This window comes from Phalacrocorax carbo, chromosome 11 (assembly GCF_963921805.1).
Source record: "Phalacrocorax carbo chromosome 11, bPhaCar2.1, whole genome shotgun sequence".
Taxonomy (NCBI): Eukaryota; Metazoa; Chordata; class Aves; order Suliformes; family Phalacrocoracidae; genus Phalacrocorax; species Phalacrocorax carbo.
Window position 1 is genome coordinate 603,922 of NC_087523.1, and position 23,319 is coordinate 627,240.

Sequence of the window (23,319 nt, forward strand, 5' to 3'; positions counted from 1 at the left end):
TGGAACAGAGCAAAAGTTACTGCATAAATGTGGCATATGGTTATTTAGCTCTCACAACATTCAAAAAAATACTTAAGAATCCAGTTAAGAGTACAGAAACAATTAACTGATTGCTTGGGCTTAGATCCATCCATGTGAAAACAACTGCTGCTGCTCTTCTATCCAATAATGAGTTTATGTTAGCAGCAGCATTCCTCAGAAATATCTTAATGAGATAATGTAAGACACTTCTGCCTCCTGCTCTGTCTCTTGTTGATGTGAGCACAGGATGCTCTTACAAAGTGCCTGCATAAAACTGAAGTTGCATTTCTGGTTGGAAAACCCAAATAGAGAGAGACAAAGAAAGAGAAGGATAAATTGTTCACTGCACAAAAGGAAATCAGGCATTAGATTACACAAACTGAAAACAACTGGGCTTGCCATTTCATGCTGATTTGCACTTAAAATGAGTTTAGGGAAAAGTGCACTTGCATGGCTGCTGTCTCATTCTCCGCTGTTCCCAGACTACATCTGCCACTTCAGAAACTGTATAAACTTGAATGTGACCCCACGACCAGGAGCAGCTTTAGCAGGGGCTCCAAAAGCTGCTGCCTTGCAGTCATTCCCCCTTGCCCCAAATGGGGAAATCCATTGCAGGGCACTCAGTGTCACCTTACTGGGAGGCAGCCTCAGCCACGTGTACCTGCCCTGAATCTCACCCAGAGGTGCTGTGCCACTCTGCTAGCCTGATCTTGGGTGATACTGGCTTGATAAGTTACACTCCTTTCATGCTCCTTGGAAGAGGACATGTTTTATTCTCAGCCTTGATTCCCTGCCCTGCTTGCCACCCAGAATAAGAGCAAAATCTCTCCAGTTCTCCTCCAAGTGTCCCTTAAAAGGTGCGTGTTTGGAGTTCTAGGACCAAGACAAAACCCTGGGCTTGACTTGTTCCTGTGCTGGTTTCCCCATCTTTGCCCAGTTCCCAGCCAGGGGAAGATGCTACATATAGCAGAGATCTGTCGTTGTGATGGTGATCATGACTAGGCATCGTTAACCAGCTTCTTTCCAGCTTGCAGCCAGGCAGGCAGGCCAGCATGACCTGATGGGGAGAGGGTTCCAAAATGTAGCAGGCCCTCCAAAAGACAGGTCGTGCGTGAACCAGCTCCCGAGAGGAGCAGCTGCTTCCCATGGGACCCCCAGCCCGATGTCCCCCCAGCCAGCCAGCACCACAGTAACCCCACCAACAGTTCCAGGGGAACCTGGCCTTGAGTGGTGGGCTGCAAACACTGCCCACTCTGATGCCTGTCAGTGAGGAAGGTCCCAGGGGCACGTATGGAGGGGAGATGGGAGGACAGGGGGCTGTCACAAACCGGTATGTCCAGGACTAAGCAGAGACCAGCAAAGACAACCATACCGTCAGCTAGGGTAAATCAATGTTGATCCACTACAGTCAGTAGCTTTATACTCAGGTAATGTAGCGAAAGAGCCAGGCCAAGGACACTGAACTCTATAGGGAAGTTTTATACACTGCTTGTATAGCAACATAATGATTGTAGCATGAAATCTGTATACAATGAATTATTTTAGTATAAGAGCCTTGTGCCTCTGCTACTAGAGTAATATGAGTAATTAACCTGGTGGAGCATTAGTTTGAAAGGTTTGCTAAGTAACAGAGCTGTTCAAGGATTAGATGTCTTTAGAAGACATCCAGAAATCATGCTATGCCTAAAAATTCAATCTTTAGAAGTGCAGTGCCTACTGACGTTAGAAACAGGAGTGATGTGAGCAGACGCACTAGTAGTGCCTGCAGCATGTGCTGTAAGGCATGTAACCGGAGGAGTGGGTCTGCAGATGTAGACAGAGTAAGACACTTGGGAGGTTAAAACCTTTTTGAAAATACTGATGAGAGGAAGGAGGACCTGGTTTCCTAAGGGGTCTCCCACGTCTGTCCTGTGCTTAGTTTCCCCCACGTCAGAGTGCATAAGAAGGCCATGAGTATAAGCACTGCTGGGGCTGGCTTTGTCAGAAGGCGCATGAAACCTCAGGGTGGAAGGCAGACTGCGTTGCTTTTCCTGTGCAATTAGGAATATTTCCTGTAACAACTTCACCACTAATTAACTGTTCAAGGTGGAATGATGTTAAATGGGTCACCACCCTGCCACGTGGAGTCTCTGCCTTGTTCTGCAAGGCAGCAGACCCAAGCCTGCCCCATCAGCTCGACTCTGGACTTCGGCTGCCCAAGGAGCTGGATCCAGCTTTCGAAGCTACCCCTTGCAGTGCTGACCTGGGACCAAGCAGCAGGGCAAACGCTACTCGCTGCCGAGGACTGACCGATCCTCTCCCCATCACCCCAGGCCCAACAGGCACAAGCCTCCACTTGCACATGGGTTCCTCTCAGCTGGTGAAGCTCCGGCAGCATTCGGTGGGCATCTGGGCTGCTGCCAGCCACTCGCAGCGACCCTGCTCCGGGTCCCCTTGTCTCAGCTTGAAGGGAAATGGGGGCAGCAGGGCTGGAGCTGCCCAGATAGGTAGACAGAGCCCCCCTGAGGGGCCACAAATGCACCCCCAGCAGACCAAGCCTCTTCCCCAGGGCCATCTGCGCCTCTCCCCCAAAAGCTGGCCCATCCCTCTACTTCTCACCCTGTTTCTTCCCCAGTGGGGATGGTCTGAGGCCAGCTCAGACAGTGCTGCAGCACGGTGGGTCTGCGCTCTTTTAACCCTGGAATTATGGCTTTCCCAGGGTGGGCTGTGAGCCCCGTTACCTGTGGATTATCTGCTGTTGAGGAGGGTGTCAGGATGGCCCTTCCCTGCAGTGGGGCTGAGAGGTGTCACAGCTGATGGCCTTTACTAAACCTACAGGAACATCCCCAGCCTCTGATACCTCCCTCCCTGCCACATCTGGCAGCAATCCACCAAGAAGCTCAGACATTACTGGTCATGGTGGGGTACAACCACCTCCCAGTCCTTACGGTGACAGCAAGTGCCTCATTTTGAGAGGAAGCCAGACCAAAAAGTGTAATTTTCCCCATTTTGGTGCCTGGCCTGCTGCACCGCTAGGATTGTTATCCACGGTCACAGCTGCTCCATACTCTCTGTCTCTGAGCAGAGCCAGGCTCTATAGGCAAAGGCACAGCTCTGTCAGATATTCCACCTCAAGACACCAGATGAGCCTTTTCCCATCATGCAGAATAGCCAGAAGATGAAGCATTGTGCTGCAACACCACCCCATTCCCAGCTCCCAAACAGCTGCATGCGAGCATCCCTGCAGTACACGAGGCCTTCGTGGCTGCTCTGAAGACATTTCAGGGCAGGCGAATAAGGGAAGAGAAGCAAACCCTACATATCTAGAGGAATACCCACCGCTGTACATGCCCATGAGCAGGTGGCCAACTGAGGAGCTCTGCCAGGACTATGATTAGCTGCCCGTGCTGCCAGAGGACTGACACAGCCTGTTTCCAAGACAGCGGTGGTCTTAGCAAAGTAACTTTCTGCTCTTCCCTCTATATAACTATTGTGCTTCACCTCAACAGCTTGCAGCTGATGGGCTCTAAAACAATTACAGTCTTTAATCAGCCAAGCCCGTGCTTACCCTTATCCCGTACATCTCTACTCCAGCTTTGACGTGACTGCTTGGAAAATGGAAAAACTGAGGCTCAGAATGGAGACATAAGTAACATGCCCACAGTGATGCAGAAAAGTAGTGGCAGAGCTAGACTTGGAAATTAGGTCTTTGTACTGGGAGAGGTCTAAGCTAGGTGTCCTTTCTCCTCAAATCATAAGGTATATTCCCCCAGAGTCATTACTGCAATGTTTTCATTGTGAAAAAAAAAAAGACAGACATGGTTCTGGCCCTGGGAGCTTATCCAAAAGCACAGATCAACAACATCTGTGGGCAGACAGAACCAGAGCAGATCAAATCTCATGGAATATTATCAGGAATTCCTGATACCTAAACATTTGCCATCATCTACCTGTCCAAAGAAACAGGTCCTTTTGCTACCATTGGGGCTACAAGCAGCTTTTCCGCGATATGGATGACTCACCCACCTAACAAGGAGCAGCATTAACTGCTCACGCTGCCCAGTTAATACTACAGTAACTGCCCTGTGCCTTCTGCCACCCCGAGACTCTGGCAGTCCATTCTGTTTTCTGGCTAACGCAACCCCATTCCGATCCGTCCAGCCTCCTTTTTCCATAGTGCTTCGTGTTAGGTAAGGACATGCATGCCTGACCATCTGTATTTTAATAGTTTGTCCTACTTCACTTTGCATAGGGTGAAAATTCAGTGCCCAGAAGAGAGGAACAAAAAAGTGCAGCTGTTTTATGAGCTCTTCGGGGTGAGTTTTGCCAGCACAGGCATATGGTAAAGCATTAACATTTCCTTGCAAATGCTAGGGAGAATCTTTAACTCTCCTGCCACAGCTTTAACCCTTTGAACTCCTTAAGACCCATAATTAGCCTAATTAATCAGAGGAGGAAGTGTAAAATAATATCGGGTGGCCACAGTCCGGTATTTTATTTGTGAATGCAAGTCCCTTCAGAGGCAGGACATGGCTTGATGTGAAGTCAGAGCTAAGAAACTTTGGTGTAAATGTTTATCTGAGTCATTTTACACAAGCTTGTCTTCCTGTGTTGTTTCACTAATTGCTTCCCTCTCCCTTACTGCTAAAACGCAGCTCCAAACTCAAACGTATCTTAAAATATGCAGAGCCTGATGGCAGCAAACCAGTTTGCAAGGACACATTTTGAAATGTTTCCTTTTCCTTCCAAGAAATGAAGCCCTGCTGGTTTATTTTAAAATGTCCCATATAAGGGGGACTGGGAGAAACAATCTGCGACTGCCAAAGGCCGAGCGGGTTTTCCACTCGGGGATGGTTGGGGATTAGTTTGACTCACACTAATCTGTTCCATGCTACGCTGTTTTCCCTGCTCCTAAGGATAACTTGTGCCTGCAGGGCCTGCCTTCCTTGGGAGTCTGGAACAACACTGCCAGCGACAGCGGGTGGCCATGGGAGAGGATGTCCTGTGAATCATGGAGGGGACTGCTGTCTCATGGAGCACCAGAGGTCTTCCCGACTGACAAGGGTCTTTCTGAACAGCTGATGTAATGGTCCGTGTTCTTAAATGACACTGGGCTGGACCCCAGATCAGGACACTTGGAATTTATCAAGGCTTGGGTCTGCGTTTCTGGCTACTGCACAGCCTTGCCCACATGGCACCGTCCTCGACCGGGAGTATCCATAGCTGGGGATCAGCACAAGGATTTGGCCCTGTGATACAGGGTCGTAAAGCAACGTGAAACTCTAAACTGTCACTCAGACTGCAGGACGGGTACCTAAAAAGGGACCCAAAGGCTTTAAGCAGGAAGACAAGGCCACAGCTCCCGTCCATCAGCTGTGCCTCTGTAAACACCTGGGAGCCAAGCCGGAGCTCTGCACTTCCTCACTGCAGCATCCAGTACCGGGCTGAGAAGTGAAAAACAGTGAATACAAGAATAACAGAATTTCTGTTGTTTCCAAGCCTCAGCACACCGACGGAGTGTTGGTGAACAGAATCTGTGGAAATTATGGGCAACTGCTGCTGAAAACACCCATGAGTGGTCTTTCCTCTGCAAATCTGCAGGTTCAGCAGGAGGGGATGTGCCCATGTGTTCTGGGACAACAACAGAAAAAGCACTGCAAGACAAGCGCTTACTGCTGGTGAGGACAATCATTGGCCACCACCGTCAAGAGGATCAGGCCCTGAACTTCTGAAGGGTGCACTCGGACAAATTCCTTTTTGTACAGATATCAGTTTGAAAAACTCTGAGTAATACAAATGCAAGTCTCTTCTTTGTAGCCAGCACAGCAAATTGCTAATTGATGGAAACTGAAGAGATCAATAAATATTGATGTTGATTTAGAAATACTTGCGTACTTTGTGCTTCTGGCCTGGTGAGGAACTAACAGCCGTTAGAGGAAGCACTTCCCCCTTCTAGCACTGTGGCCAAAAGTGGTGGGAAGAGTAAAACCTTGTTTTGTAAAATTTCTTCACCTTTTCTTGAAGGTCCTGACGGTTTGGTTGCAATTCTGGTGTCCAGGGCTGAGCAAATTTGAAATACTTGGTGACAATGGATTAGACCAAACAACAGCTGCCTGTTGGGATTTTTCTGCAATGCTTATTCCCGAGGTCAAAACCCACTGCAACAGATTCCCCCTGGATGTTTTGATAGAACTTTATAGTGGGACTTTTTCCTCATCCCTTTCCTTCCTTTGAACCAATGCTGAAAGCTACCCCAGGAACCTCTCATGAGGAATTCTTGCCTCTATAGCTCTAAAGAAAACCTCTGCACAACTCTACACACACACACGGTCTGTAGCATCATGCTGCGGCATGCTCTGATTATGAACATAGCATCAAACAGTTCTGGGGTTACTACTGATAAGGCTCATGGGGAATCACTGGGGGCATACTTTTATAAACTCCTTTAAACCATTTAATTCAGGCTGGCACTTTGGGGTAGAAGTTTCTGTTGTAAAGTTGGATGTATATTTAACATTGGAAAGGAACTTGCTGGATTTCACAGTATAAAAATTCATCACTGAGGCCAAAGTAAATGAAGAACCGTGCTCTTCCTTTAAAAATGCAAATAAATAGTTCACTGAATCGCGCTTTGGCAAAATGAAAAACTCGAAGAGCAGCAAAACCTGAAGAACAGAAGAATGTAACACATTCCTTCATGTCTTTAAAATAACCCCCTTCTCTTCCCCTCTCTTGGTTCTAATCTCCTCCTCTTGCCATATTAAAAGCTAAAAACTCACAGACAGGTGGGTCTGCCCAGCTACAGAATTACTTCAGCCTTCTGAAGCAGGGCCTCTGAGCTTGAGTATGCTGGTCCAGCCCCTGCTAGGGCCCAGGTTAACTCCCAGCGCACGAAACGCACAGTACCCACGCTCCGCGTGTGATACAGGACGATATAAACTGCACAAGGAAGAGAAAGTGTAAACTACAAACCGTTTGTGAGGCAGCAACGCCTCAGGTTCACTGAGCGGACAGTGCTTCTCCCCTTGAATGCCACGGTGTGAATCCTCACCTCTCCCCGGACACACATCCAGTGCAAGCTGCCAAGTTGCTAGCGGTCCAACACACCCCTGAGAGAGACTGACTAGACACTCAACACCTTTACAGCTGCTGTGCCTTTCTTTTAGGGGTAGACGCAGGCTTGTTTCTGAGCCAGCTTCCCCCAGCCCTAATGCAAACACGTGCATCAGTTGTGCTCCCCAAGAAAGGTCCCAAGTTCCCACCTTACGAATGATCTTGTTGCAAGCAGAGGGTCAGTGGGTGACACCATTCCCTCTACCAGGTAAGCGCCAGCAGCCTTTGGTGCCTGTGAGTTTAAGTACCTAGTGCGTGTTGCAAGTCTTGCGTTTTTCATCTATTTACAATGATTAAATCATTTTATTTGCAGCTCGGCCGTGGAAAAGACCTTGAAAAGAGGCAGCTCTGTGCATCTGGATTTCATTAGAGCTGAACATTAATCCCTTTATGCCCTATAAGCATCCGGTTAGCATTATACAGACTTGGGGTTGTTAAATGGCATTCTCAGAGCTGGCTGGCTGAAAAATGGGTTAATCGACCGCACCTCTCCCAACACACACACACCATGAAAGGCATTTTCCTCTTTCTGTTGCTTGCTCATCTGCCTGTCAACATCAGGACGGGTAACACACTTATTAGTAACATTCACTGCCGAACTCCTCCTCAAAACTCGTGATAGGTTTGTGCTGAATTGTAGGATTTAATCCCACAGAATTCTACACCTGATGGAAATCAAAAATAGCCTCAAATGAGGATCCAAACCCCATGAGTTGCAGTGGAGCTGCAAGTCTAAAGTTACACGAGCTGGGCAAATAAAGGTAGACTTTGGCTTGAACAACTGCAATTTTTGCCACTTTTTGGAGGTGCAGGAAGGCATTAAGGGTTGAACAGTGACAGAGGCCAAGAGTGAGACATCGCTGAGCAGCTGGGCAAAGGTCAAGAATGGAAAGGCAGGTGGGAGCAGCATTATGGGAGCTGAGCCCACGTGAAAAAAAGTGCGAAGGAGGATCCTGAAAACACAGCCTGAAGAGATGCCAGTGGACTGAGAAGGGGAGGAGAGAAGCTAGTCATGGAAGATGAAAAGCTCAGAGATCAAATAACCTGGAAGCCAGAGATTGTTCGCATCACTTGGCAAACTAAGAAATATGCATATTCTTAGAGTAAAAAGCTCTTGCTGTGAACCAACGCGAGTCAAGTAGTGTGGCCTTAAAGAACGTGTCCCAGTTCTTTGATGGCGTGAGAGGTGGAAAAAGATAAGCAGTGGAATCAAACTATTCACATTAAGCTCCTTACACGGGGCTGTTATAGTTATTCCATAGGAGCAACTGCTACAAGCTACTGCAGAAACTCAGATGAGCCAACGAGAAGAAACAATTAGGGAGAAAATGCCTTTTTCCACTGAAGTCAATGATAAAACACCAGTACGTTGTAGAGGCTAGGAGTTATAAGAGTGGGTACAGCATCTCCCATGAATCAGACAAAGGTTAGATAGCATAATGACTGAGGCTGAATAGTAGGCTCTTCATTTGCCCTCCCTATGCAAGCACATGTGCACACACACACGCTGATAAATTTCCCAATAAACACAGCAGGCAACTTCAAAACCAAACCAAAACAAGCCTTTCAATAGGAATTATGAAAAATAAGTTTTAAATCACAAAAACATCCTGTTTTGCTTCAGTTTCTCTCTCACATGCCACAAGCTGGACTCCACCCTACCTGTTTTCAGAGAGGCTAACTATGGGCGCCAGGTTTTGGAAATTTTCACGTCCTTATCTGTCCTGCCATTTGCTCTCAGGGCAACGTGAGGAGGGCAGTAGTGTGGAGACAAGAAGAGACACGTTGATCCCCTGTGCCAATCCTTTTTCCCATAGCTCTGAGATCCCTCAGGAGAAAATATTGAGAAGTAGAAGATGAACAGAAGATGGTTTTATTGGTTTGTTTTTTAAAATCAGTGTCTGCCATAGTCCCCACCTCTGGCTGAAATGGAGAAGGTGCTGTTAAGCAGACTTGCTTTTTGCTCTGCTAGGTGCAAGTACTCATACTGATGACACTTTCACAGGCAAGTTAAAGAGAACATCCTGAGGAGATGCCAGGTCCCTACCCAGAGGCGCACAGAGAGGTGGGAAGCTGGCAAGGCAGATTTCCTGTCTTAGCTGAGAAACCAGCCACGCAGATCAGATGCGTACCGCACTTTAGTACCACCTTAGATGACCTCTGCACATCAGCTTCCAGCCAGGGGATAGAGGTTGTCTCCCGAGCAGTGCTGCCAAGCAGGCGATGTGCTGCTAGTGCTCTGGAGGCTGCTGGGGTGTTTGTTCGGAACGGGAGCAGTCCAGCGCAGGTGTGATCATACGTAGCTGTAAGCGGGACATGGGCGAGTAACGACAGCGTGAGCGGCTGAGTGCTGCTGTACACATTTTCGGAGGTGCGTGGGTTTGGATCTGCTGGGGTGCTACTTGCTGTGATGGCGGCACTGGCAAGTGTGAAGCAGTGAGCAATATGTGGATGAAGGCGAATCGAGCATACACAGGAGCCTGGGGGTGTTTGTGACCGTGCTGGCATGACAGAGGGTGAAACAGCAGAGGGGTGGTGAACCTGTGGCAGGCAGGAAGGTGTGCTGGTGTAATGCTGTCCACAAGGGACTAGGAAAGGATCCACCAGGAGGATGTCTGCATCGGAGCTGCAAATCAGAATCTCCCATATTACAGGCTGGAGGGGGTCTGGGATCCCTCATGGCTAGTCAAGGCAAACAAACATCCACTACATCTTCCAGCTAATTAAGAGAAGCCATATCAATGGTACATTCCTCAACATCTCCCATACCTATGAAGTAAAACCCGTTTGACTACGCAGATGCTTGAGTCACATCCCCTGGTTATAATCTAAAGAAGTTCTAGTCCCTGGAGCTACCTCCTCTGCAAAAACAAGGCCACACACTTCCCATTTCTGGGACCAACGTAGCTGAATTATAATGAACAAAGGTGAAGCACCAAGAAGCATAAATGGTCCCTTCTGCGAATGCCAAGCTCACCTACATCAGAGCCACATTAAGCGATCTACATGTGCATTCAGCCAAAACCTCAAGTGAAGCAGCGCTTAAAGACATGTCAAGAGAAAGGAACTGTTTCCAGTGCAGTTGATGGGAAGACCTTCACTGGGCACCACTGAGAGTCTGCAGGGGCGGCAGAGACTATCATTATGTCTCCATGGTTAGAGAAGCCTATCCAAAATTAGGTTATGCACTCACCCAAAGCGTGGTATTGTGTTTCATAGGGATTCCCTGAAGCAGTTGACTCCCAGAAAATGTAAATCTTTTTAAACCAATAAACTTCAATATTTCTTTTCCTCTTGAAAGGTACCTACATTAATTTTTAAAGCATCACTAGAGGGCGTTAAATAAATAGACCTCCCAGTCAAGCTAACTGCCTGTACAGGCAGTGAGATCTCTGAGAAAACTGCTCAGTTGCAAATCCTGGGGGGTGGGGGGGAAGGTTTAAAAGGTATGTGCATATCAAACGGCCTCCTGACCACTTTCTTTCTGGCTCACAAACTAAATGTTTTGCTTCGCTTTAGGTGTGCCCTGAAGAGCAGCAGCCCAGGGGCCTGGGGAATGCACCCAGGTACTTCCCTGCAGCTGGGCACGAGCTGTTTCAGCAAGCCATTGGAAGCTGTCCCATGCCCATTTATACATATCCCATCAAGTACCAGTGGCTTAAGCAGCTTAAAGTCATGCTGGACAAACTGGTGATCAGGACCTTGAAGAAACCATTGGGAAGGCTGAGGTTCAGTACCTGGTGGTGCTCCGTGCATCCCAGGGAACACAACCCACATAGGAGCTTCATGCTCCTGCGGAAGCGGGTGTCCATGGCCCTCCTGCTCCGGCCGTGCAAGCTAGCAACCGGCCGTGACACTGAGGCAAAGACCATACTGCTAGAGGCCCTCGTTTCCCACCTCTGCAGGTAACGTAGAGTTGGCACATCACAGCAACACTTTGACTGGGTTACACAAAGGCGTCCGCACAGAGAGGTCTAGTTAGGAAGAAGATCGTTAAGGGATGTTCTAAATGTAGAAGAAGATGGGAAAGTAAAGGCAAAACCAGGCATCTCTGTCTCAGGTAGGGCCTTTAGGTAAAAACTGCAAGTGTCTCTAAAGAATTGGCAGCAAAAGCTGCAATAATGCATCACTGGATTATAAAGATCTCTCTGGTTGTGGGCACCTTCCAGCCCCTGGCAAGGGCAAGCACTATAAGTATTACAACTAGTTGCGGATTAATTTTTTTTTTTAACAGACCTTGCTATTTATTCCAGTGGAAACTCCCTGCAAATAAAATAGTCCCGCTCAGCTACTGTTTGTTTTGGATGATTTCAGAATTTCAGACCGGCATTTTGCATAATGTTTACAGTTTTCCCTCGTATTTTCCATTATTTCAGGCTAACCCCATGCTAATACGATATTCTATTGTTTGTTCTGTTGCATTTTAAAAAAGAATAATCACCACGGGTAGATGCAATTCAGTACCGAGGGAGCAGCTCTTCCCCGCTCTGCCGGAGCGAGTGCCACTAGCTTCGCTCACTCCAGAGGAGACTGCGGTTTCTCCTGGAGAGCCTAAAAATACGAGGCAGTAACAAAGGGACTGTCACTGTGTCCTGCCATGAAGGCAAAGCAACGCGCACTTGACAGGTCTCCTGGAACAACACCGGGATGCAAAAGCGCTGCGATTCTGCCGCCGCTCTGCGAACGCGCCCGAAGCAAAGCGGCTCCCGGACCCCCGTGCTGCGGAGGCTCCCACGTTGCTTCCCTGCCGACCCAGGCCAAAGGCAAGCGGGACCCCAGCCCCACACCGACGTGCGGACACACTGTGAGCTCCCCCAGCTCCCCCCGCCTCCCCTCCCTCCTGCAGCCGGGCTCGGGAAACCAGACACCTTCGCCTCCTTCCAGGCTGGCGGCCGCTTCCCCCAGCGCCTCCTGAAGCAGACCCTCCAGCTGCCCCAGCGCCAACAGCTGAGCGACGCCGCCACCGACGCGCCGCCACCGCCGGCAGCCCTGGGGAAGCGTACGGAGAGACACCCCCCGCCCCGCAGCGCAGCCCCCCGGGGGAGGGCAGCAGGAGACCCCCTCCCCGCCCCGCAGCCCCGGCGGGAGGGCAGGATTGAGCAGGGCAGCGCTGCCGAGGTACTTGCCTGGCTCCGCGCAGGGCCCGCGGCGCTGGCGCCTTGTCATGCCCGCGGCCGAGGCGCGGCGCGGCGCATGGCGGCGGCGGCGGGGCCGGCGAGCGGGCTCGGCGCGGCGGGGCGCGCGGCCGGGCGGGGCGGGGCGGGGCGGGGCGGGGCGCGGCGGGGCGGCTCCGCTCGGCGCGGCTCCCGCCGGCCATTGGCTGGTCGCGGGGCCGGGCGTGGCCGGCGGCAGCGCCCCCTGCCGGCTCGGGGTGGCGGGCAGGGACGGGAGCGCTGCGGGCGGGGTCGAGCTCCGCGTCCCGCGTCCCGCGTCCCGCGTCCCGCTCGGCCGGAGCTGCTGGAGGCGGGAGGCCGCGGTGAGCGACCCGCCGGCGCCCGCGCACCCCTGCGGGGCGTGGGCGTCCCGGGGAAGGAGCCGGCCTGGGGCAGGCAGCGGCGGGGCTCCCACCCGCGACACTCCGCGTGGGAAGGCGAGGGCGGGGGAATGGCACGCTCCAGGCTCCTCCTGCGTGGGACGAACGCACCTCTCTGCGTGCTCGCCTGCGACCCCGAAGCGTTGTGGGGAAAGAAAGGGCCCGGAGAATGACTTGTGCTGGGGGAAAGGGCAGGACCCGCTCTTTGCAAAGCAGCTTTTCTGCGCGGGGCTTAAGCACGGGTAGGGTCAGGCTGGGAAACTACAAAGCAAAGCGAACCTGGCACGGAAGGGGGCTCAGTAGATTTGTTTGCTACCTCAGTGCTGCAGAACCGGGCTTTCCATGGTGGGCATTGCCCAAGAGCAGAGTCAGAGACTAACTACGGGGAAAGAGCTACCCAGAAAATCATGCTAAAAGATAGCTTTTCTGGGCAAACTCAGTGGAAGAGCTAAGAACTCACAGGACCGGAGACAGTCACGCTCTTGTTCCAGAAAGCAGTTGTTCCTGAGCAAGATGGCATGAAAGCAACTTTAGAAGGTATCACACACAGTTCCCACACCGCTTCCTTCCTCCACGCTCACCTCCAGATCTTCTGTCCCAGTTATCAGCAATGTATGTGCCCACGCAGCTTTCCAACTTCACCTAAAAGCAGACAGCTCCCCACTTTGCCTGTGCCAATCTGTGTCATTCCTTACATCTCTTTCCATACAGAGCTCCAAAAAAATCTCACCCAGTTTAGCAGTCCATCCATTCTGTTAGGAGGAAGATTCTGGTTACACCTGGACGGTACACATCAGAGTATTTGGGACCATCAGCTGTAGCCATTTCCTCTACGTGTCATCATCTTTTCCTGATCTCACTGTTCCTCCTTCCAGCTTTCTCAACTCCTTCGTTTCAAACTTCCTCCTTTTTCTGCATCTTTTCTCCAACTAGACCGCAACTCTTTGGGGGGGACACTCATGACCACAACCTACTCAGAATTCTGTATATAACCTGTTGCAGTACAAACACATAAATAACTGTGAGAAATTGTCCAGTGAAACTATTTTTCTTCCCCAGTGGAAACTGCTGAATGATTCACATTTGGGGGAAACCCGTTCGTTCTGGCAAACCTTCTGATGGAAGTCAGGCACAAGCCCTCTGCAGGAAGACCTTGGCGTGGACTGGTTTGCTGCCAATGCAGCTCAGCTCAGCTTCTCAGCCTAAAACCTTGTTTTTTGAGAGCCTATGAGTACAGGCCAGGTCAGTTATCCGGGGGCTGGTCAGATGCTGGAGGCCTTGCGAGTGGGGCTCCTACTTTCAAGGAAAGCACCTGTTGTCTGGTATCTGGGTTGGAAGACTAAGGATCTGCGATGAGGCTGCCTCCAGGAGGGGCTTGTCTCTGTGCTGGGAGTCCTGGTGGCTTACAGAAATGGACATAAATACTGCCAGACTAACCAGGTGCTGCTGCTATTCAGCATCCTTGGGTTCTGGGCCAGCTGGAAATTCCGTACATTAATTCCATAATTCTACCATGATTGCTGGACAGAAATTGCTATGGAAAGCAATTAAAGCATGCACTGACAAGGCACATTCCTCTCTGAAATTATTCCTACGACTCCCCCTGTATTGACAGAACCCATGATTGCAGCACATTTCATGGGATCACAAATAACCTGCTGTGGCAGTCACCCAACTTTCCACTCTTCTGTGCCTTTCATGGAGGACCTGGTACCCATTTGCCCTCCCTGCTATGTGAACATGCGCCATGATCACAACACTGTGATAGAGCTGATGCAAAAGAAACACAGTGGGTCTTAAAGGGAGTATTGGTAAAAGAGAAAAGACATTTATAATGCAGATTCTTGTTTTGGAAAGATTTCCAGAGTAGCCTATTGCTTTTTCCTTTCTAATTAGTATGAGATGAATATTTGTGGGAGGCCATCATTTATCACCAGTTTTGCTAGATCTTTCAGCTCTTTTTGTGTGCCACAACAAAGCCTGTACTGTTCTCCTTTGTATCACTCTTCTCTTATTAAATATCTGCTTTGAACATTTTGTCACTTACTTACTGTGAGTTTTTCACCTTAATCTCTTTTTTTTTTTTTTTCCCTTAATTTTAAGCAACTCTTCCTGCATCATGCAAGGTAGCGGACAGATGACCTTGCAAGGGGAACTTGCGGTGCACCCACAATGCAGGTCAAATACATGGGCTTCTCCTGTATCATCCACTTTTAAAGCCTGACCCTAGGAGGAGAGTTGCTGTCTCATTTTGGGAAAGGCTTGCTGACCATCCTTACTGTGGTTGCTTGACCTCTTCCTTGATCTTTCCTCAAGGAAGCCAGTTAGTGGCAATTGTGCTAATTGATTTTATCACGAAGTTATTTGTTAGTGTTACTATAATGTACAGGGCTGAAATTTTTTGAAAGACCCCTATGTAGGAGTTTAAGTCCCACTGAAAGTCAAGAGTAATTGGGCAGCTAAAGCCAGCGGGCACTTTGTTAAGTTCTCACTCCAAGATTTTTGAAGTTCCTGTCATGGGAATGTTTTGCCACCATAAACAGAGTTGAGAGGTATGTAAATGCCCTCAGAGACTAGCCCAAACTCCTCGCTGTCCCGCATTACTGGCGCTGCTTGAAGTGGGACCTGCCTGGGTGGCTGTCGTACAGGCTGGAGTATCTGGGACCATTCATGGCTGAGAAGACAGGAAAAGCAATAGGGGCCAAGCGTATTCCCTCCCTGCCCCTCCTTCCCCTCCTGACACCAACCCCTCGTTTGCGTTTTTTTTTGTTGTTGTTGTGTAGGAAGTTTCCTTTAGAAAGTTTTCTATCTGCACTTTTGTCTCTGTGGGGAAGACTATTTACGTTGAGAAAGAAGCCACTTGAGACACTATTCCAAGGTAAACACATACCGAGGGCGGATACTTTCACAGTTCCATCACATTGGGAAATATCTGTACTATAAAATCCTCTATGGAGGCGTGCTGGAAAGAATATTTTACACCGGGAGAATGTACTCTAATCTATGCTAAGATATTTTGATCTCTTTCACGTTTTCGGTTCAGTCCTGCAAACAAGTACTTAAAGTGTTAAATAAACTGAAGCGTTTAAAAAAACAAGCACACCACATCTCAGTCACACAGACTGTCTTGGAAAGTCAGGTGATTTTTGAAACTAAAAAGAAATATGAGGAATGCTTTATTTGGTACGTGGTACACTGTGGTCTGATCTTTGTTTTCTCTATGCATACAAGACTTGAAAAGTTGCAATATTTCAGTAATGACTGCTCCTCTGTCTGTAAACAACCCTTACAAATATTTTTGAGCATAAGGTACCCAAGAGATACTGCTGGAAAATGAAATAATAGACACCTCTCCACTTCCCTAAGAAATGTGTAAGTGGTTTGTCTTTAAAGAGACAAAATAAAGTGGCCAGCCTCCCCCCAGCATGCATTCACGGAGTATTACAAACCACGCAGGCCCCCCTCATCATCTCTCGTTCTCCTGGAAGTAACCTCAGGGGGCATTTCCTGTAAGCAAAAAGGTACAAATAGGCCAGACAAATCTGAGATTGCAAGCAATACTAGTGCTTATTAGTGCTTTTCATTCATATTTTCCCGTGCCTGGTGAAGTGGATCCACAATCCTGATACAGCTCTGCCCGCTGTCTTATTACAGCAACAATACTGTAAGTAAAATGGCACAGCCTTTTCCGAAGGAGCTCTCCAGACAGAATGTCTTGATCTTTCTTCTCAAAGTGCTAGTGAGCAGAAAAAGTTCCTTTGCAGTTGCAAGTTCCTGTGAATTCTGAGTTTAATAACACTTATTACATTAATTTAAACATGCTTTAGAACCTCTAAGCTTATTACAGCCAAGCTACACAGGTAGCTTGATGAGTTCAGCTGTGTTTCTTTATCTCCATTGCATAGGCATAGGGTTTCAGGATATCTGTGTTTTTAGACCAGCAACATGTGTCAATAAACAAGGCAACATTTCTTCTAGATTGTTGGGCAAACTTAGGCAGAAGATCATCTTCCCTTCACTTTGTCTCCTGCCCAAGCATCATCCATGAATGATCATTTTCTGAAGAGCAGTTAATCTTCATAAGAAAGGGCTCAGAAACAGCCTGCTCTTTTCTCAAGCTAGTTTTCTTTATGGTATCACAGCAGCTGTGTAGAGGATCACGTATGGAGAAAGGAAACAGTTGTATCATGCGAAGGTACAAATGCTGAGGCACTCTCTCCAAGGAGCAGAAGTAGCGACGTGGAGTTTAGGAAGGTCATCTCTGCTTGGGTTATCTTTGCTCGTGACTTTGTTGCTCCACTCCATCACCTGCCTATCTTCCTCAATCACTCTGCAATGCTGCCGGGTTTTTTTTCTTCCTTTCTGAAATGTGAATACACATCAAGCATTTTTTAAAGATACAACTGCTCCAAGCTAGCCAAATTGGCTGCAAGCCTGGATGTTATAGGGAGGAATTCAGTCTTGGAAATCTGACAGCTTTGATGGTATTTAGGACCCTGGTGTCTTTCAAAGGGGTGCTGAACGCCAGCGCTCCCCAGAAACAGCCTTTTCTACCAGGGAAGTCCATTTGCAGTAAGATCAAAACTGACTTGTTTCAATTGTAGCTATTAGAGTAACCTTTTAAAGAGTCCTTACAAAAAAAAGAGCCACCCCCACCCCCAAAATAAAACCCCAACAGTTGGGAATTTGTTTTCAAAAGTACGTTCAAGATAAATTCCTTGGCAACTGTTACTGCAAATCATCGTGCTTTGGAAAGATGCAAATTGCACATTATCACATGGGAGGCATCTCAGACGGACCCAGTGCTACACCTACAGCTCTATCTGCATTAGAAATAAAGAATCAGCCAAGGGATTCCGCTCCAATGCCATTGTTTTCTTTGTTGGTTATGCATTTGTTTCAAAACCTAGTGTGGTGCAGTCCTCATCCTCCTGTGCAGGCAAGGAAGATCTTGAAATACTTCCCTTGTTTATGGGACATGGCTGAAAACTTTGCTCCGCTGCTCTCAGATCTCCTTGACCCTGTTGCTTGAGCAGCAGGGATGAGGCCTCTGTCTGACATGAGCGACTCAAGCAGACAGGCTGGTGGTGTAAATTTCTCAACAGATAGAAATATTTTGTTTTAATTTTTTTTAATCGTTATTTGATAGTGCAGAGAAACTGTTTGAAAGAGTCAGCCAACACACAGGATCAATAAATGCGTTCACTGTGCTCCTGGGTTTGCTCTCCATACTACAGTGCTGCAGAAATACTACATGGCTCACGATTGCATTTGCCGTGCTGCTGACATTGCTACCTCCATTTGTAATGCACTCATATCTAGTGGTCCTAATTAGATGCTTGCTGAAAAAATGCAGGGATCGGCTAAGAAACATTTCCATGTCCAGCACTGCACTGTCAGTGAGCTGAAAGCCAGGGAAGTTCCTCTTTCCCTTCAAGCATTAAGTCATAGGCTGTGGCTGAGAGCAGGAAATTGGGTTAGCCGGGGCACAGATCAGATCTGTACAGAAGTCTGTGTTCCTGTGCCGTGAATTTTGATGATAACCTTTGATGTGTGAAGGCTAGCCCATCACATCCTCCTTACACAATGTCATTTAACATGGTTGCCCAGGCTGGATCTTGTTCTCAAGCCAAAGGTTGAGCTGGCCCCTGCTATAGAAAGAATACATCCTATAGGCATTGTGTACTCCTCTCCCTGATTTACATCGTGTTTCCTTTAGCCGGGCTCGCTGGCATCCTGTTTGCCTGGTTCCTTTGTCTGCCATAGCTTCATTCAGGGCTGAAAATACCATGAGGATGTCTGTACAATGATTTGGCATGTCTGAAGAGCATGAAGGCTACTAAAAGGAATATGTTTCCAAATGGCAGATACTCCTTTTTCTTTCCTTCCTCAGGGCAAAAAGCCAGTTTTATGACAGCCCTTCTTGCCACAGTCTCTTAACCACCACTTCAGGTATGCATTTCCCATGCAGTTTCCAGTCATTGCCCTTTCTTACCCTCAGCCTGATAAGCCTTACCTCTCATGACTGACTTGCTGCTTTGTGAAAGGTTTTGTGCCCAATTAGCAACAGGTTCCTTCACTGCTTGGCTAGTATTCATTAGAGTGGGGTGTCACATGGTTTTGCTGCTAGGCCAGGAGAGAAATTTGTCTACAGCATATATAATATTCTCCCACAGGTACCCCACCCCTACCCTAGCATGAAGACAATCAGACAAAATAAAGATCTTTTAAAGCCACCTCTAACTTGGAGCTGTGCTCCTGTTTGCAATACAAACAGGCAGTGTTGTTTTGCCATGCCATTAATCAGGCAAACAGGATTAGAAAACACCTCACTCGTGCTATTTGGCCAAGTTGTTGTTGCTTCTGGAATCTCATCTTTTTCATTTCCATGCACGCTTGACTAGCCAGTTCCAGTGTGGTTAAACCTTCATTTAACTATAAGAGCAGCTGGAAATACCCATGCAAAAATCCACGACCTGCTGCAATCAGTGGGATAACTCATCGGTTGCTCCCTGTTCCTCTGTTTCAATGAAACATTAATCACATGAGTAAACCCAGTGAGATTTGGGCCACGATTTTAAGCAATGTGATTAATTAGGTTTTGCCTTGCTTCTATTTCATACTTAGAGTCCTGCAGACTCAGAAGAGAAAGCCACCAGATTAGAAAAGCTGTATTTTCTAAACAGTTTTGCACAGATTTGGGAGACCGGAAAGAGAAAGAACTGGAGAACAGGTCTTTAGATCTTTAATAGTGATGGCATAAGGAAGGCTCTTTTCCCATGCCTGTTCTTGTTATTGCCTCTCTGGAAATAGCTTGGCACAAAGTTGGTCTGAAAGGACAGGAATATGTCAATCTACATTGTGACTGCTTTATCCCAGGTAGAATAATAGATGAAATAGATTCCCAACTGAAATGAGCATCTCTCCAGCACTGTGTTCTCACACACTGTTTCTCGTTGAGTGCAGCAGAAATGCAGGACTCCCCTAGATGTTGGGAGACCTGTGACTTTCTTTGATCCCTGAATAAAGGACAGGTCTTCTGAGAATTCTGCTTTGTGAGGCTGATGTTGAAGTGTTCCTCATGCATGCTATCCCAGCGGAAACCCTGAAGCGGCAGACTTGGCCCATAAGACAGTAGAGAGTAAGCTTTGTTAAGGTCCATTACAAAACTCTGATGCCCAAAGCACACTCGGGGAATTTTCAAGCACTGGTAATAATTTCACTCCAGGTTCCACCCTCCTCCTGTCTCAGTGTAATGTAACATACATCACAACCGGAGATGTAGTGGCCTCGGATTAAGTCCTGCTTCCAGACCTGGTCCTGAGCACTGCCTTTCATCTCTCCTTGCTGGAGGCTTGTTGAAAAAAGCACAGCCTCAATATTTTTAGAGGAGAAGATTGCACACTGGGGGTTTGGGTTGGTTTCTTTTCACTTTCCTTGAACTTAAAAATACCTACCGGGATTTTGTTCCCAGTTTTGAAATAAAACAACCCCTCTTAAGAGAGACCAAGCATGGGAGATGTGAGGTCAAATACTCAATGGAAGCATCCTAAGCAAACTTATGACAGTGGATGTTGTTGTGCAATCTTACCTTGGAGGTGGCTGATATCTGCCATAATAACACACCGAAATACATGCCACTGTGAGAAAATGGGCTGAATGTTAGAAGCTAAGAGAGCCTTTTCAACACCCACTGTGCAACAGAGCTTCTGAAAAAACAGTTTAAACAGGTGATTAAAGCTATGCATTTTCTAAAATAGTTTAGAAAGGAGTTGCTGTGGTTTTTAGAGTATGCTGGTATGTTCTATTTACTTAAAGGTGGTTTGTTTAGTTCAGGGGATACCGTCACGTGCTGTCAGTGCCCAAGAGAGGCTGGAGTCAGAGGTGTGCACTGCTTGGTTTGGACATTCAGGGAGCTGCTGCAAACCTACATGGGCTAAAAGGGTCTCTCTGAATTTGCCACCTGTGAATTACTCCCCGATACCACCCCAGGCTGTTCTCACCCTATGCTGAGTGTGACGCCACCTGTCCCTGGCGAGGGCTGTTAACCCGCTTCCAATCTCCCTGGGTAAGAGCAAGCTGCCAAAGTCTGCAAGGCGCTAACCAGCCGTAACGGCCCCCAGCAGCCCTGCCCAGGGCCTCCACCACTGTCTGCCCCTGCCCATGGGCCCGGGGCCTGCAGCCTAAGCCCCAGCCTGCCGCAGGAGCGCTGGGCTCCAGCGCTGCTGTGCCTGTGCCCAGCGAGGGACCCAGCCAGTCCTGCAGCCCCAGCCTACCGCCACCTCCCAGCCCAGCCTCAGACCTCCCGTGTCCCCGAGGACCACATCTAACCCCAGCCACCATCCCTGGGCCTGAGCAGGCCCGACCCATGGGCTGGCCCGCCACGTGTCCCAGAGCCCGCTTCCTCACTGCCCGCTTGCCCGGGCTGCCGGGGCCTGGCTGCCCTGCGGCCTGCGGGGCAGGCGGGATGGGCCTGGGCGGCGAGGCCCTGCCCTGCTGGGCACCATGCCGCTCGGCTTCTGGCCAGCACCTCATGCTCTTGAAACCCCCAGAGGTCTAAAGCCTCCGGAGCCAAGCTGCCCTGGCTCCTCTGTGCTCCCCACCTGGGGGGAGAAGCATGGTGGTGCCCGCAGGCTCCTGTGCCCACAAGAGCTGGTGAGACCCGAATTCACTTGCACTGCCTCAGCGTGCGCTGGCTCAGGGAGCAGGGCCGGCATGCGGAGAGATCAGTGCCGGCGGCAGTGGCGGTTGTGGTTTGGTTGCTCTGTGTCCTTCGAGGGACATGGGGCAGGTGGAAGTCTCAAGCCCCGTGTGCTGGGCTGCAGTGCACTTCAGTGGCTATGAAGCCACCTACAATTTTATCCTGGGTGCAAACATGTCACAGAGCTGCTCCCTCATCATTAACGGACATCAGAGCACCTCCCTATGCCCATATCAGTTCATGGTGGCTGGTTCTTAATGACTGGCCATTTATGGGAAAATATGTGCTTTCGAGAGTAAGAGTGCTGCCATGGTAGCACTCTGCCCATGCAGACAGGGCTGTGCTTCTTGCCAGCTTCCAGCCTTGGCCCTGCGTACATGATTTAGCCTTTGGAAAAGAAGAGGTGATTGGCACATCCTGTGTCTGTTTGGAGAAGAATGCACAGCAACTTGTGAAAATAATCTATTGCACATGTTGAGCACCAAGAATGTCAGGCAGGCACAGCACTGAGGGCTCGCTGTGGGATCAACCTGTGCTTTCCTTGCAGTCATTGCTGGGAGCAGTTCTGAGCATCCACCAGAAATAATCATGGCAGTGAGGAGCACAATGTTCAGAAAAACCCTACAATTTCCATTCTTTTCCTTCCACTCATTGACAGCTTCTAGGATCAGATTCTTCTGAGCCTCTGATTGCCTTTCTTCCAGCTCTTCTCTGCTGTTTTCACACTGCTGCAATTTCAGTTCCATATTTTGTCATGTGTAGGGCAGAACTGCCTCAATATTTTAATATCTAAGGAGAGGGTATAGAGAAGGAAGTCAGGCTGTCCCCAGAGATGCAGAGTTGTAGAACACCAGGCAGCAGGTTTGAGCTGCCAAACATGAAACTGATTAGATGTAAAGAATTTTTTTTTTTTTGCTGTGAGGGTAAGTCAAACACAGACAAGGTTGCACAAAGAGGTTGTAGAGTCTCCATCCTTGGAGATATTCAAAGCTTGACTGAACAAGGCCCTCAGCAACCTGATCTAGTTGCATCAACTCTGAGGGTCACGCTGGACTATGTGATCTCCAGAGGTCCCTAACAACCTAAATTATTCTATGGTTCTGTGACACTGTGCTAATATTTCACACTGAATCTACTGGATGAACTCCTAGCGTTCATCCAGAGATTTAACTTCTGTTGAGTACTCCATTTTCTGAGCCTCACATTTGTCCTATTTCTCCCATTGGTACTAGATGACAGTTTGGACTTCTGCAGGATTGTTTGCTCTTCAGTGTGCAGCCATTTGGAACTTGCTGAGCTACAAACACAGAAGTCAGACAGGGAATACAGATCTGGATATCTGCCTTCCTCACAATTTGGGGATGTACAAAGCAAGCATTTTGTTTCATGTTCATGCTTAGAAGTATATAAATGTGACCTTGGAAGTATGCAAACAAAGCTGCTACCAGTCCCTGTGTCTGCCATGCTTGGTACAACAAGGACAAAACAGTGAATGGAGTCAGCAATCTTTACTGAAGAGGACTAGGATTTTAATTTCAAGTCTGGTTTGCCTTTTGCTAAGCTAACAGAATTCACTGGTAAGTACAGACAGGTAGCTTTCAGCATGTATTTCTCTTTCCTATACTGTCTGAGGATAGGTAAGAGCAGATGAGCTGGGCAAGGCCTGTGGACCTCAGAATCTATAGCCAACCTGGAAAACTGGATCCCTAGGAACACCTTCCTTCTTGTTGGAAGTAGATTAATTGTGAGGAGCACAGCGAAGTTCAGATGGCTTACCCAGAACTGATTTTAACCTGAAATAAGAGAAATAAAAACGGGGAATAGTCCCCCATCTGGGATCCAGGACCATGAACTACACAGGAGGCAGCTGTACTGCACAGCACAGGTTACAAGCTGATGAGCTTGTCCACTCTGAGTTCATTCACGTCTGAATTGTGTGTTGGGGCACCTGAGCTGTACGATAAATAGCAAC

At 48.5% G+C, this 23,319-nt stretch overlaps 1 protein-coding gene across 4 annotated transcripts in view; it reads right to left on the bottom strand.

Annotated features, from left to right (window-relative positions):
• Nucleotides 1–12,357, bottom strand: part of LOC104044078 (rho GTPase-activating protein 20) — a 37,552-nt gene extending 25,195 nt beyond the window's left edge. For 2 of the 4 annotated variants that reach the window (XM_064462759.1, XM_064462756.1), the window contains exon 1: nt 12,240–12,357. The gene's annotated coding sequence lies outside the window, so the exon portion shown is untranslated. Of the gene's footprint in view, nt 1–11,554; nt 11,641–12,239 lie in introns of those variants that run through there. The other 2 variants (XM_064462757.1, XM_064462758.1) reach the window with 2 other exon arrangements.
• Between the last annotated feature and the right edge of the window lie 10,962 nt (nt 12,358–23,319).